Consider the following 17,235-nt stretch of genomic DNA (forward strand, 5'->3'; position numbering starts at 1 on the left):
ATTTTACAGCAAACAAGAAAAAAAGCAAAGAAGAATACAGTGACCACCAGATGTACATGGAGTTTTGAAAACACTGATTGGGGTTGGGGTCGTGTACAGTAGGTATTCATAGGCCTATAGACCCTTTCAACTGCAGAAACAAACAATTCTACAGTAAGTGTTCCTAAGGCATTTCTGGAGGCACAGAAAAACGTATTGAGCTAATGGTACTGTAACATGGGGACAAACAAAAATAGAGTAAAAAGACAAATTTTACATAAAGTCAACTTTTTGTAGAACATCACTGTAAGCTAAAGTCTGATTACTGTAATTTTCAAAGTATCTGCAATGGTTCTGAATATTTCAACCGGAAATCCTCCAGGAGCAGATTGAAAGGGTCCATACCTATAGAGAGTATATCTATTCATAGACCTATACTAAGGCAATGATTGGATGGTGTTCAGTAAAGTAAAGAGTGTTTGCACATGTGAAGAGAAAGAGTGAAGCACTGGTGATTTAGTGTGGCATTTTGATGGGTTGTGTTTGAAGAACAAAATCAAGTTACTTCCTGTTAGATTTTTGTGTGTTAGGTAGAAAATTGTGTGTGGTGTTTTGCAAAATGTGTTTTAGTCAATTGAAAACTGAGTCCAACACTGAGAATTAGTGTATGGTTTTGCAGATTTGGTGTCGGGTTATGATGTTTGGAGGACATGTTTAGAAAATTGTGTGACAAGCAAAGATTTAGTGTGTAAGCAGTTGAAAAAAAACTGTAATGTTTGAGTGCTAGGGGAAAAGTGAAAAGCATGTATACTTTTTGTCTTGATTTATTTTTATCATGAAGCCGTGGTTGTTGATGAGGTCATTGCTAGACTGTTATTGCTCTGATTGGCATCTTCAGACTACAGTGAAGTCCAGCAGACTAGCCCAGCAGGTGTGCAGGTTAATGAGAGCAGATGGCCATTAGAGCCATGATAGGCTGAGTTTGATGAATAAACATTTAAGACACTTTTAGCAACCGAGTGTCCATTGAGAGGTTCCAGTGTTGTTGTGAGATGAATGAACTTTATTGTCATTGTGCAGTGTAGACAGTAGTATACAGTTAAGATATAAAGTCAACATCATTCATAAAATCCCCAGAAAAGTCTTAAACCTCTTATAGAACCAATGTGGATTTTAGACTAAACATGTTTTATGACATATAGAGAATGAATGAAACCTGCATTTATCTTTTTGAAACTTTTCCCCAAAATGGTTGGAGATTATGGATGGCCTACTTTACAAGTGCATTCCACATGTGAAGAGACACACACACACACATGCACACTCACACACACACACATTCACACACACACACACACACACACACATATGGACAGGCACACGCACACACACACTCACACACACACACACACACACACACACACACACACACACACACACACACACACACACACAACACACACACACACACTCATCCATTCATTTTTATGCGGGATTACAAGCCCAGCAGGCAGCTAATGGATCACACATCAACAGTCTACTCTTATAGGCCAGAATCTGCACTTAACCCCTTGAGTGTCTGAGCCAGTGTGTGGGCCAGTGGACAGGAGGTCAGCTCAGCCCAGCTCAGCACAGACGGATGGGTGAGCCTGTCTGCTTATTATGGGCTCATGAGGCCCTATTGTTAGTTAGATGGGCGAACAAGTTGAGTTTCTGCCTTGTCTCTTCTCTGTCTGCTTCTTGGAGTCTATCTGCTGCCTCTATGTCTGTCTGTCCATATATGTGTGTATATGTCTGCCTCTATGTCTGTCTGTCCATATGTCTGCCTCTATGTCTGTCTGTCCATATATGTGTGTATATGTCTGCCTCTATGTCTGTGTGAGTGTGTGTGTATTTTTTGTGTGACAGAATAATGCTCTCAGGGAGGTTATTTACTGTTTTATAATGTTTGCAAAAATGTTCTACCCTAACATCACACATTTCACACATTCCTCATGCATCTGGTGTCTGTGTGCATGTGTGTGTGCGTGTATTTGTGTGTCTGTGTGTGTGTGTGTGTTTGAGAGAAAAAGAGAGAAAGAGAGAGAGGCAGAAAGAAAGATTCTAATGCAGTCCCGGTGTAAAGCTTCATGTTAACACACTGATTCTAGTGCAGTCCCTGTGTAAAGCTTCATGTTAACACACTGATTCTAGTGCAGTCCCTGTGTAAAGCTTCATGTTAACACACTGATTCTAGTGCAGTCCCGGTGTAAAGCTTCATGTTAACACACATTGTTGCTCTATTGTGCCCTCCCGAACTTTTATTTCTGTCATTTAAATATGCTAATTACATAGCATTGTCATTCACCACCTGGTATCCATGGCTAGTACCTATAGACTTCAATCCCCTTTATTTGTTACTTTGTAATAAAGGCAGATAACTACTGGTACACATGATGCCATGTTTAAGTTGTGTCATATTTTTACTTTGTCACATGATGAAATAAACTTATAGCTACATATGTGGCTGTGACTTATGACGTCTTGTGAGGTTTGCCTCCACCAGGATTAAACATAATTACAGGGATTAACCTGCTGCCCAAGAGCAAAGGTCTCGGTCTCTGACTCTGACTCGCTCTCTCTCTTTTTAGGTTGGTGATGTTGGAAATGGAGAAATTGAGAGGGCCAGACCACAACTAATTGGACATCTACTAGTACTAGCCCTCCGCTGGATCATGTGTCATAAAATCTCCCGTTCATTTGGGGTTTCAAGACCACATGCAGCCAATCAGGTTTCAAGTCATCATCCATGGAGCAGGCACAGCAGAACCCATCTGCTCATCTCTCTGAAAAGCTGAGCTTGTCATTTCAAATTGGGCAATCGTTCTCCCTGAACATAGCCAACACCTGCATCATCATCTCACACACACACACACTGTTGGAAATGCTGTTGTCTGTGTTCTACCATCCATTTCCTCTTTTATTTCTTCCTTCAGTTTTATAGTTCTTTCTGCCTCTGACAGTGTGTATCTTTGGCGTATGTAATGATGGCCTAGCCTAACGTTTATAGGTGTCACACCTACTGCCAAGTGCACCTTGTAAAGGTGCATTACTCCTATACAGTGGAGAGGAGGATGCAGGAGCTGATATGAGGGTTCACTTCCAGGTTGTAATGCCCTGAGAGAGATAAGGGATAACCAGCCTCCCGTGAGCCACATAACAGCTCCACCCCCCCCCCCCCCCCCCGCCCTTCCTGCTCCCCTGCCAGAGTTTACTGCTCTCTCAATCCCTGTCAGGAAGCGTCACAACCCCCTACTATGCCATTAAAATCTGACCCACAACCTATGCCTCACTCAAAACAGACCTTCTGCCTACATCACCAGCTGATTGAACCCAGTGTATGCAGCTCCGGCACAACATATTAAACCCACATACCCACACAATCTGTATGTTATTCCTTTGTCATAAAGCAATCTCAGGTGTGATGTTAACTGAAAAGGATGTTTGCTTAGAAACGGTGCCATCTACTGGTCATCTTTGAAGAAATTGTTTCCACGATGCACTGTCCTCCATGTTCAAGAATGCATGTGTGGCATTTCTGTAGGCTAATATATAGGGAGGCAGACACAAAGCAGGCAACATCATGTTAGTAGTAAAAGAATGAATATTTTGGACAAGTTTCCCTCATATGTGCAACATCATGTTAGTAGTAAAAGACTAAATATTTTGGACAAGTTTCCCTCATATGTGCAACCTCATGTTAGTAGTAAAAGACTAAATATTTTGGACAAGTTTCCCTCATATGTGCAACCTCATGTTAGTAGTAAAAGACTAAATATTTTGGACAAGTTTCCCTCATATGTGCAAGCCACCCTCTGAGGCTGAGTTAGCTGGGCAGTAATAAACAAACATCCAAACCACAATTATAAGGTAATTGTTTAAACTATGTAGCATTTACTGTTGCTTTATTTATTTATTTAATTTTAAAATCAGTAGAGAGCTACAAATTTGTTATGAAACAACATACCTTTTTTACTATTGTAGATGGCATTACATTGAAACATAAAAATACTGAAACATTTTGGAAATACATTACTAGTAGCCTACTCATTGGTAGAGTTAAGAAACAGTCCATGATTTAACCTAGTTTCACTCTTATGTTTAGTCAAAGACCACTAGCCTACTTAAAGGGGTACCAGGCAAGCCTGATGCTTTTTCTCTATGAAACTCCCCCTCGCTCGGTCTGAAGCTCTTTTCCTTTTCTTTGCGTCTTCCGTCAAGGGTTTTCGCTGCTTCTTCGCTGGTTCTGCCATTATACACACGTTTGCAACAATCGCTAGTTTCGTTAGCCTGCCTCTGTGCTGATCCTGCTTCGGTCGGCGGGTACGATACACTGAACTTGCAAGCGGGATATTCTTCCTACAGGCAGTAGGGGCGGGCGAGAGAGTCTTCATTCGCCCTGTAATGAGTCATTTAACCATATACCGACTTACGAAGATGAGTAATTAACACGAAAACGTTGCCTGGTGTCCCTTTAATTTGTTCTGGAGACAGGCCCACCATGCAGTGTCTGTTGCCCACATAGGAAGTTACACACATAAAGCCCTTTCTTCACGAGGGTTCCTCACGAAATGTGTTTCTCTTGCCTCTGCTTCTTGCCTTTCACTTCCTATTACCCGCGTTGACTATTCACTTTCTACAAACTAATAAACTATTGTGTTCATCTAACTGCTGTGGCACTATGGACTTTCATTAATGTATGTAGCCTATGCATTTTCTGCACCACCTGCTATGTTGCGTATGTTAACTTATGGGATCTTCAATTTCTTCTCCACCTCGTCCTCATAGCGGTCCCTTCTTTGAAGCTACCTCTCAAAAGATCAGCCAATCTCAGTGCTTATCCTAATCGGTTCAAGATTTTCCATTCCATCAACTAGAAAGGAAAGGAAAGGAAACTTTATAAATATTATAGATATTTTAATAATTTACAGTATCTTACATTTAATGTCAACAACATTCAGGTGGACAAAAAAATAAATAAAAAAAAAGGTCACTAAAGTAGGCTATCAGTTCGCTTCAAGCTGTATGTGTGTTCCTTCACCCAAAGACTATCTTATGGCCTTCGGAAGTTGTCCTAGTTAAAAGAATGTTTCTAACAATAACATCACTTGAAGACAGGAACACACACAGCCACATTCTTAAGACAATTCTGTGACACTTCCAGTGCAGACATCATTCATCTGAGTCTGGCATCTGACAGAGGTAGCGCAGTGTACATGTTTGTGGTTCGATGGGCCAGGTTCAGGGCAGTTGTATTAGCGGGCATGCTGTTGTGATGGTGATCTCTTTCTGTTTCTTTCTCCTCCTCAGGCTCTTCAGATGGGCCTTTAAAAACTGCTCATTTAGATCTGGTTCTAAAAATAAAATATTTACTCATTACCAACCAAAACCTGTGAGTTTGAAATCTCTGAGAAATTGACAGGACTACTTATTTCATGGCTGTTTGAGGCATATTTGAGAGATTTTTGTAGACATATACCTTCGCTCCTGTGGAACTGGCATACCAAAGCAATACTGAACATGGAGAACACAGTGAACGCGATGAAGATGAAGACCAACTCAAACTTGGTGAAAGGCAGCTCCATAACACACACAAATACACAAACATACATACACATACATACACAGACATATACACTCACACAGTACGGACGCTGTACATAGAAACAATAAGTGTGCATGATTAACCAAGGGAAGATTTTCAACTATCAAGCATATGAAGGACCATCAAGTTGTGGCCTATGTACAGCTATGTAACACATCAACATTTTTTACAGTAAGTATACTTCCAGTTAGGCTATTTGCATGACATTTTCACTAGGCATTAGTATTAACTCAGGTAAACCCTCCCATATAAATCCAAACATTAAAGTCCATAAGTAGAGTTTGATGTGTAATAAAGTGGAATGACACACCATGACTGCAACTGAAGACAAAGATAAACGTTCTGCATGAGGCTCTGCGCTAAACTCGCGAACTAACTAAAAGGCGCAGAAATTATGTCAAAACTTGAGAAGAACCATGGGCCTATCTATGTCTGTCAAACCGGCTCCGCAAGTTGGGTCAAGAATGCACTGACTGTGAGTAGGCTAAGTAACCTGACTTTAAAGTTGTACAACCTGTCCAGTTATCTGGGTTGAACAAAGTGTAAAAATAGTGTTTGTAAGGGTTCGGAACGCAGATTCAAAATGAGACCTGTTTTCGCAATCATGAGCCACAAGATATCGTCAGATGTCAGTGTCCGGTACAAAAACTCCACTAGCGCTGTCGGACCATAGCTTTGGTAGACTATACAACAGAAGGTCTGCGCGCTAACCAGGCTACTCGGACTGAATCAGAACGCAGTGGCTACCGGTTACTTTATCTAGCGCATGTTCAAGCGATCTTCTTATAAGTTAAAATCCGATAAATAATAAAAATATTTCTCTGTCCTCACCTTCAACCCGATGGTGTAAGTAGAAGTCTGACTTGCACTTGACTGCGGTGACATTTTACGAGGCCGACGTAGGCTGCTTGGTGCTTGAAAATGAACGACGCATCGATCGGAACAGGATTTTAAAAAACTTGTTTGGTCAGAAGTTAAGACATGCTATAGGCACGGAGAGGTTACCATATTTAGCTGACCTGAAAAACGGCATGCTTGCTTCTGCAAAAAGGATAGTCAGAAGACTTACCACAATAGGCCTACTTAACCCGTGCAAATCAATGTAGTTGAATGTAATTCTCTATTTGCATGATGTTTAGTCACAGCAACATTAAATGACCAGCACATGTATACATATATATGGCACAGAAACATACCTGAATGGCAGTCAACAAAGGAGGTTATTGTAGTTCCAGTCCTGAAGCTTTTCTCCATAAAAATTTAAGAGATATTAAAGATATGTATAAAGGATATCTCTTGAGTTTTGTTCCTAACATGACTCAACTACTTTGCAGAGTGGAACATAATATACAGCCAAAGTACACTTAACACTCCCATTCCCAAGGACAATCAACTACGTCACTCGCACACACACACACACTCACAAGCTACACAAATAAAAAGCTCTAACTAGCTTTAAAGCGTAAACTCCAACTATTCCCTAATTTCCTAAGTCACACACACATTGTGCACCCTCCATTCATAAGCACTGGGTGCAGTCCAGGAGGTTATGCCTTCAGTAACACAGGATGCTGACCCAGGAACAGTGGCAAAATAACCCCTCCCCGTGCTCCACTGGGAGCTGCGCTCACTTACAGTAGTTCACACCAGCGTCGGCTGCTCACTCTGGGCCTCCCAGAAGTCTGTGCGGGGAGAGAGAGAGAGAGTAAGAACTTGATAGGAAAAGAGAGATTAATGCAAAGAGCTGTGTCATGAGTAGTATTGCAGAGCCTGAACCTGATCAAACAAGTAGGATTTGCCTACAGCTTTATGATTTACACGGGACAATCAGTCAGACAGGTCGGTAGACTCAGTGTGTTTGAGTAAGAGTGAGCAAACATTAACATTTTTTTGTTGTTCACATGACTTGCCAGGCTACATGACTTCAGTTTGGTCCATGACAATCTAGGGTGTATATACTGTATGATTTGACATGGTCAGCAATGACTGGTGTGGACGTGTGTGTACACACTCCTGTCCGTGGTGCTTGTACAGTTTTCCTTCATAACTCCGACCAGTGTGAACAGGCTGAAGACAATCAAAGAGAACACTACGGTGTAGAACTCCAGCTCGGTGAACAGAGAACCCATCTGCCAATACACACAGACACACACACACACACACACACACACACACCGAGTGAGAGACAGAGAGACAACAATTAGACCAAAGCTATGCATTTTGTTTTTATTTCAGCATCTGAATTACATCTGAATATTGGTGCAGGGCGGCCATCACTTGCATAAAAGCAGTATTTCTCACCAAGGAGTATTTTACATACACATTGGAGATGCTGCATTTGGGGTCATACCATTATGCTGAATATTGTGGTTGAGGGGTATGTGTACCTATAGTCCCTTTCTCACCAGAGAGATTTTTGGAGTTCCTAGAACATGACGTTCCTAGAACTCCCTTTTTTGCATTCACACCAGACGGATTTTGGGATTATTAAAGGTACACTATGCAAAATGTTCACCTTAATATAACCTTTACGAAGCCAATTTGATGGTAAACAAACTTGTAAAAGGGGAATTGTTCACCTAGCATATACAGCGATAGACGTAGCAAGAGAACCAGCCATGCAACTTCCAGAACAGAAGAAGACCTCTCGCGAGAATCATGAAATATCACCTTGTCAGTAGATATAGCTCTTTGGAGATTTTTGCCTGTTGTTAATCCTTCACCTCCACAATAAAAGCATTTTCATAGTATACAGGGGGAACAAGCTACACTACAAGTAGCCTAAGCTATTTACAACGGTAAAATATACACTGTAAAAAGTTTAACGTAAAATTTACAGCAACTTGCTGGCAGCAAATAACCAGCGAGTTGCTGTATTTCACTCTACAGTACACCTACTGTATATGAAATCACAGTACCTATGCCTGATACTGTAAATGCAAACTACAGTAGTACTACCAGTGCTGTAATGTATACAGTATTGAATTGTCTACTGTATTTTTAATCACAGTACTTATGGATCATACTGTAACTTAGTACAGTAGTAATACCAGTGCTGTAATATTATATACAGTAATTTTGGGAAATTCATATCCTGCTTTATCTACAGCCAGGATAAATTTGACTAGGCCTAGGTATGGTTTAGGCTACACAAACTTGCATAAATAACCATTGACAACTTGTTATCAGTTTGAAAAGCAAGTACATTTATTCACTTTTTTCCGTTTAGAAATTCTCGTGTGCTGCATCCTAACGTTAGACCAACGGTTGCAGTCAGCCTGATCCACCACCAGTAGCAGAGTGAAGCAGCACCTAGCAGAAATAGAAGAAAAAAAGATAAACAGTGTTAGATAACAATTTTCAACTGAAACTGAAGGCTACTTACAAGTGAAACTTTAGAATAATCATTTATATATATACTGTATGTTTTTTGAGTTTACTGTCAAAATGCCAGGCTGAAGATGGTGTTAGCATAACTCAGTTTCGCAAGGTATATTTAGCTGCTAACGTTAGCCAGCTGGGTGAGCTCATTGATTATGTTTGCTTGCAGCAACACATAGATATATGTACTGATTACGATGAGTTAACGTTACATAAGTTAGCTGGTAGCAGCTAAACCTCCACGTTAACGTTAACCAGCAGCACATCATCTTCAGCCTAACATTGTGACAGTAACATACTAGGCCTAGCACTACTAGCGAATGTTTTATATAAATGATATGAATATAATAAACTGTAACTTACTGAGAACTAAGGTAGCAGCTAGGCCTAATATAAATGAGACTGCCAAAACGTTAACGTAACATAAAACATTAACGTTAATGCCACCTTCACAGCAACAGCAACTATGATAGCTAGCCTAACCTTACTTACTTAGTTGATCCAACAAGCATGGATGAGTTTGTAAGTTAGACAGGACATTTAATGTAGTACAATTTCACAATGAAACATTAACGTTACATAAATAAATGCTTGCTTACCATTAAGGTGGAGCTGCGAACTTGACAGAGTGCTGAACACCGTTGGTCTGACTGACTGAACTGTTGCTCAAAAATGATCTCCCGCCGCCGGACAGTTCAAACGTCGTCGCGCGGTGCACGTTTCAATCACCACGTCAAAATTTCCCAGTAAACCATAAATCCATGACTTTTCAATATCTTTTCAAAATGATGATTTGGATGGAAAATCAACATAATATCAATGTCACCTTGCTATCTGGGAGCTTAACTTTGTATTTATGTGCAAAAAGAAAACAGAAAACCCCAACTGATTTTCCGCCATGTTTTTTCAAAATTTTCAAAAAGCTGACAAGTGAGGGAGGAGTCAGATTTATTACTGTGGGTTATGATTCGCAGTAAATTTTTATTACTGTAGTTTGACCATACAGCAACATAGGCCTACTGTATTCACAAATACAGTACACATTTTTCTCAAAAACAGCAGTGATGCTGTGAAAATCACAGAATCTTGTTACAGTGTATTGTGACTCTAGGGGGAGCTCTACAGTCGTCAAAAATACCTGAACCTGCATAGTGTACCTTTAAAATACCTGAACCTGCATAGTATACCTTTAAAATACCTGAACCTGCATAGTGTATCTTTAAAGAGCAACTTGCGGGTTGGAAACCCTTATAAAGCATAGTGTAGATAACGATGAAGGAACTAGATTATCAGAAATAAAAAATGGTAACTACGCCAGAAACAACAATAAAATTGTGAGAAAATAATTTCAGCATCTATAAACCACTAACCGGTGAGGTGACAGACAGTAAAAGGTCAAGTTCAATGAATGGTGTAATGGATCCTGACTTTTCTATACAGTCTATGATCCTGGCACAGGCTCAAAGGAGATTATAAACAACGAAAATGCCTGTGACTGACGGGTAGAGGAAAGAGGTAGCCTTGAGTTTTGGTGAGTGACTCAGTGATAACGGTGGCGAATGCTGTAAGGGAGGGAAAGTGCACGCACACACATGCACACACACAGGCACGCACACACAGACTCACACGCATACACACACAGGCACGCACACACAGACTCACACGCATACACACACAGGCTCGCACACACAGACTCGCACGCATACACGCACAGGCACGCACACACAGACTCATACGCATAGGGGTACGCACACAAGCACACGCATGCACACACACATAAACACAAACACGTACATGCACACATGCACAAACACACCCACACACACACACGCACACATACACATAAACACACATACACACACACACATAAACACACACGCACACATAAAACACACACACACATGTAGGCAAGCAGGCACATGCACACACACACACATGCACACACACACACACACGATTACCGCCACACACCCACTCACAAGTGAACACACACATGCACAGACACATAAATCACACACACACACACACTCAAAAGCTTCGCGGTACATCTAGTTATAATTAAATTACGCACATTTGCATTCATACCGCTGCCGGTAAGTTCTAACAACGCATATGTAAATAATTAAATATCACTGGCAATGTCAGAGCAAATATGTAACAAACACAGTGTAACAATACTTACAGGCATCTGAATGCACAAAATGAAAACATTCACGGAAGGAACGTTTAGAACTTTGCTAAAGTCAGTGCTGCGTGACATGTAAAAGGGAATATGAATGGAACATTGTAACGGTACCAGCTGGCTACGTTATAGGCAACCAGGTCGCGACGTTGTAGCAATTTTAATCATGGCACCAAATGACAATTTTTGCGAGTAGCCTACCATGGCAGTGTCGCGTAAACATTGTTCTATGGAAGTATATGTGTAGCTTTATGCAAATGAGAATGCAATCTGCAATATGCAATTCAAAAAGACATTACATTATGCAATCCAATTTAATATTGCAATTTGCAATAATTTCCAGCAAATTGTATTTTAATATGCAAAGTGACAATGCAATCCTAAAATCAATTTGAATAATTTTGGTTAAAAAATAGAATAAACATGGATTGAATTGCATTCCATTTTGCCATGGTACTTCAGTCTCAAAATTCAAATGGCAATTAATTTTGCATTTCAATTTTCAATATTCAGTTTCATAATTTAACTGTAAATTCGTTTTGCAATTTAATATTCAAAGTGCAACGTAGGATTGCATTTTGAAAACATATTTGCCAAAACTGACAATGCCAGCCTGAAAACAATTTGGATTATTTTGGGCAAAACGTTTTGCCATCGTTTTGAGGCATTTTATTCAAATGGAAAAGAAATAGCGCCCCCCGTGATTGCATTGCACTTTGCCACGCTCTTTGTGTTGCAAAATTCAAATGGCAATTCGATCTGTAATCTGTCAAGTCACTCGTCAAGGCGGGAACTAGGCTACGTCACTTCCGTGTTTACGTCTTACCCAGTTAGCGTTTGCAATAGACCTCTCCAGAATAAGTCCCGCCTCCGTAACTTCTGAATCCATCCAACTTCCGGTCGTCAAATGTCTATGGGAAATAACATGGCGTTTCGAAAGATCGTACCTGTCAAACTCTGTAGGTGACAAAGTAGAAAAAGCTGGTGGGCCGATTGGCCTACACACTTCTGCCATCTAGTTTCCACTGGATTTTTTGATTGTCGGTGCCGTTTAAGTAGTAAACGATTATTAATGCTAACCGGGAGCTAGTTCCGATGTACGCGGGCGGAGGAGGGCGATAGATCTTGCTCACAACCAACCAGTCACAATCTAACGTGATGGTCATTTTCACGTGTGATTCATGCGTGGTTTCAGTGGTCTATAAATGTAAATCGTTTGCAAGGTTCAGCCTCTTTTCAACATGACTTAACTTTGGTTTGACTGTGCGAGTTTGTTGGCTGTTATTGAGATATTTGAAAAAGAAAGAAATTGCGAAGACACTAAAGACATGATGAGATTTTTTTTCATGAATAACAGATTATGATAAGCAGACTAGGAATCAGAGGCTGAATCGTATTGAGTCGATAGCTTTATTTTGCATGACCTTGATCAGAACAGTAACGTTTTCAGAATGTATTAACAACCTATCAAACATGATGATTTCACGCAGGGTTAGTGCCACCTCCGTAGACAGGCTCTGGTGTCACAAACTCAATTTCGGTGAAGACAAACTATGAAACATTGCCGTTGCTATGCAACCTTGACTGGATGAGTCGCGGCGTCTGATGCGTGCGTTAGCTTAGTGCTTCTTACTGATATATTTTTACTTTAACGGCACCGACAATCAAAAAACCCAGTGGAAACTAGATGGCAGAAGTGTGTAGGCCAATCGGCCCACCAGCTTTTTTTACTTCGCCACCTAGATAGATAGATAGATACTTTATTGATCCCCAGGGGAAATTCAAGGATGGAATTACAGGACCTACAGATGTTTTACCGGTATGATATTTCGAAACGCCATGTTATTTCCCATAGACATTCGACGCCTGGAAGTTGGATGGATACGGAAGTTACGGAGGCGGGACTTATTCTGGAGAGGTCTATGGAGGAGTTTGCAGCTGCACTAAGGTCTCTGGCTGACAGACCCAGCTGTAGAGTACAGTGAGAGAGGGGGCATTTGCGATTTTCAAGGGGGCACAATTTTTAACCGTGACCGCGAGTAGGCCTAGTGTCCGCGAGATCCAGCTGTGTTCTTACATTATTAAGGCTCTTATGTTGCTGCTGATAACTTTGCCTGTCTAACCTGCGGCATCTTTACCCCCCTCCCCCCAGCAGTCAGTAGCCTACAAATAAGCATCGTTTACAACAATTCAGCGAGATAGATTTGGCCAAACGTGGGCCCCCTTTGCGGTTGTGACAGCCGTGGGCCCGGAGCGACCGCACCACCCGGTCCGCTTATGAGGCTAGCCAGACCATGAACTTTAAATTGATTTTAGGATTGCATTGTCACCCTTGCAGATTAAAATACAATTTGTTGGAAATTACTGCAAATTGCAATATTAAATTACATAATGAATTGGCAATTGCATAATGTAATGTCTTTTTGAATTGCAGATTGCATTCTCATTTGAATTAAGCTACACATATGCTTCCATAGTTCTCGCTACCAACTAACAACATTATCAGTTGAACAGGCTACCATGTCACTGCCACGTTACTTGTGGTACCAAATGACAACAACTCTGTGCAACGCTGCAAAGACGTGACCAGAAGGTAATGTCGCGGTGACCAAATTACCACGTTGTGACAAAGTCGCAGCACCGTAATGTGTTTGCTAGGCTACAATAATGTGCGTGTTAAAGCAGCTATCCTACTGTCTATCTGAGTGTATTACTGATGCTACTATGACGGGAAAATGGATTCAACCCTCCAAACCATATATTTTCTGAGAACTTTTGACAAGATTCTGGAAAGACTGTAGGCCTAATCTCTTAACTTATGTCCCCCACTCAAGCTTTACTCAAAATAGGCCTACTAGTCTTTTAAGACTAGTCTCTACTCCTGTTTGCTTTTCTCCTAGTCATATAGGCAACTTTAAGAGCCTAATTTAAATATATTTGATTTAATATACTTTCTGTATGTTGTCACAGCCTACACCAGAATGAGCATCAGGTGGCTGGTCATTTCCAACTTATTCAACTGCTGCATCTGCTTTGCTTGAAGTCTGATTATAACTTCACCATAGGGTAGCCTACACACAATTTATCCTTATGGCAATGACTATATTTTGGATATTTTTAAGGTACATAATATCGGACAGACCGATATATATTTTTTTTACTCAGCTGACAGTCCTGCATCAACCTGCACTGACAACATTGAAGCTATATAGCCTAATGTGTATAGCCTAAACAAATGCTACAGTATAGGCTTTTCTCATAGATATAGGCCTACTGACTGTCTGTATCTACCGGTTTTTCTAACATGTATGTTCGATTTTGAACTATCTGCTTTGCTTGTGAATGAAGTTGTAGTCATGTTCTTGTTGAACGATGCTGGGAAGCGTGTCCCTGTTTCCCTGTCAACATGTACTTGCTCTCCTCTTGTTGACTCGTTGTAACCATGTTGTAACTTCACCCGAAGTTGCTGCACCTTCCAATGAGCGTTGTCTGAGGATCAGTTAGATCTATAGAACATCTACTTCCTTGTAATAAAATGGGCTGATACTAGGCCAGTCATTACCTTTTATAATCATGGAGCAACGGTTTAGGCAAATTCGCGAGGGGATATTCTCACGCTTTGTGCTGCTGCAGTCAGTCTGGGCAAACCGAGGGATAACGCGAAGAGAAAAAAAAAGTCGCCAGACACACGAAAAAGTCACCAGATGTGTTGTCAGTCGCTAGATAAGATTTTCAGTCGCCAGAGACGGCCAAAAGTCGCTAAATTGGCAACACTGGTTCCTATAACCACTTGACCCAAAAGAGACTAATGTGGACATAAGCTCCATTTGTACATATATCCAATTTGAAACCAATTTTCACCATTGCCATTATTACCATTCATTTCTTGTTGCAAACCATAGTGACTGTCTCAATTTTTTTATCCAGCTGAACAGAATTGGATTCTGATGGATCAAAATCTATGTATCATACAAACTATTGTGCAATTGCATATTGTGCCATTGCTCCTTGTTAATGATAAAAGGTTTGTGCTACACCAAAAAAAGTAGTATTGTCAGACAACATAGGGTGAAATGGCTACTATTGCTGTAATAATGGTGATACTGGTGACAATGGCCATGCTGGTTGACAATATTGCATGTCTATTTGTTGATATAAAAATCACTTACTTACAATGTTTTTTCCCCTCACTTCTGAGCTTTCCTGCTAGAGAACACAGAACAAGAAACACTTTGTATTTACCACAAACCACAAACTGGTTTCTACATGTTCCATTTGGTTACAAGACACCTTAAATGCAATCAACACTTCAAACCCCCTCGACTCCCTTCTGCAGCTCTGTAGTTCACACATGTACAGAAAAAAGTTACTTACGTACAAACAATCAGCAACATTCCCATTCAGACGATGTACATCCAAAAGACCTATTCTTTTACAGATGCACAGTGTTTGAGTTTGTGTGTAACGTGATATAGTGGAGAAGTCATCCAAACAGGCAGAGCTCAAATTGCTCCAAGGGATTAAAGTTTCAGAGTGCCGTGGCGGTTTCTACTTGCTATCTACTTCCCTGTTCGCCTGATGTCGATTAGCCATTCAATGAGACATCTGATGCATTGACCAAGATAAGAATGTGAGAAACCACTGAATAGTACTAAAAATGGGTAGCAAGAAATGGTAGGTGATGGGTGAATGAAAGTATAAGTATATATACTCTTTTGATCCTGTGAGGGAAATTTGGTCTCTGCATTTATCCAATCTGTGAAATAGTGAAACACACTCAGCACACAGTGAGGTGAAGCACACACTAATCCCGGCGCAGTGAGCTGCCTGCAACAACAGCGGCGCTCAGGGAGCAGTGAGGGGTTAGGTGCCTTGCTCAAGGGCACCTCAGCCGTGCCTACTGGTCGGGGTTCGAACCGCAAACCCTCCGGTTACAAGTCCGAAGCGCTAACCAGTAAGCCACGGCTGCCCCATTAAGAGAATAAGGTTTAGAAAAGGGAATATTTCAGCACAGGAAACAGACAAGGAGAGACAGGATATATTTTACACATGAGCATGAGCTCTGTCAATCCAAGTGCTTCTAACAGTAGACTATTGTGAATAGAAGGGCTGTTGAGGTTGACAGCAATTGCCACAGGAAGTCTGGTAAAAACAGATGCCATGTTTCCCAATGAAGATAGTTTATTTCACCCACACACTTATGACACTCATGGCATCTGGGGGGTATTTGATGGTTCAGTAGTTGTTGTGGTTTCATGTAGTTGAAAGAGTGTCGGGATTTCCACCCCTGCTGTTTATTGCGAAACAAGGCAGCCGCTTTTATTCATTCAAGTGCACTGTGCTGTGGAAACATTATTGCGTAGCCAAGTAGCCTAAATTGAGTTATTTTTTAATTATGCATGATTTACTTTTTTATTACATTTGCAGGCTGGAATGCCTTGCGGCAACAAATGTGTTTAAATGTAGTAGGCCTAGTAACTGCTTCAGCCTCTGGCAAGCTCAGAAGGGGGCGGCAAGCGACTAGCTTGAGAGGGACGTGTTGGAGACCCATGGTGTAGGACAACGACTTTTTATTGGCAACAATATAAAATATTAAGAAGAGCTCTTTTATTTAATTGAGTTAAATCGAAACAATGTCTTCTAGTGTTTGTGGACTGATAGCCCTATAGGCAATTATTACCCCATGTATTTGGGGGGCCGGCCTTTATTTGTCCGAATCGACCGCGACCCCGGCTATTATCCGAGACCCGGCTAAAAATAGAATCCCGGCCATAATTTGAGGATTTACGGTATACACAAAAGCAAACGCACACATGCACACACTCATTTACATTTTCACAAAAGTTGCAAGAGTAGGGGATGGAGTAGGAGATGGAGAATGGAGAAATTCACAGTGATTCATTTTTGCGGAGAGAATGTGCAGGACTGAGCGGCGGTACATCTAGTTTATCACATCGCTTTGTGGTACATCTAGTTTATCACCCTCCAGGACAACCTAGCAGCTTTGACCATGAATTGGAATATTTATATTATTTGAAAGATCGATGCA

General features: G+C 40.9%; 1 long non-coding RNA gene across 5 annotated transcripts; it reads right to left on the reverse strand.

Moving 5' to 3' along the window:
* Positions 1-5,230: 5,230 nt before the first annotated feature.
* Positions 5,231-15,743, reverse strand: LOC121702311. Of its 5 annotated transcripts, none has more exons than XR_006028876.1 (6): positions 15,561-15,742; positions 15,356-15,392; positions 7,635-7,752; positions 6,455-7,305; positions 5,498-5,672; positions 5,231-5,372 (listed from the first exon to the last, which is right to left on the reverse strand). It is a non-coding gene; the product is annotated as an uncharacterized LOC121702311 (long non-coding RNA). The 5 variants fall into 5 exon arrangements; XR_006028922.1 differs by having other exon boundaries at positions 5,498-6,866; positions 7,259-7,305; positions 15,561-15,741; XR_006028774.1 differs by having other exon boundaries at positions 5,498-7,305; positions 15,356-15,389; positions 15,561-15,743.
* Between the last annotated feature and the right edge of the window lie 1,492 nt (positions 15,744-17,235).

The sequence above is a fragment of the Alosa sapidissima genome, chromosome 1 (genome assembly GCF_018492685.1).
Source record: "Alosa sapidissima isolate fAloSap1 chromosome 1, fAloSap1.pri, whole genome shotgun sequence".
In the NCBI taxonomy this organism is placed as follows: domain Eukaryota; kingdom Metazoa; phylum Chordata; class Actinopteri; order Clupeiformes; family Clupeidae; genus Alosa; species Alosa sapidissima.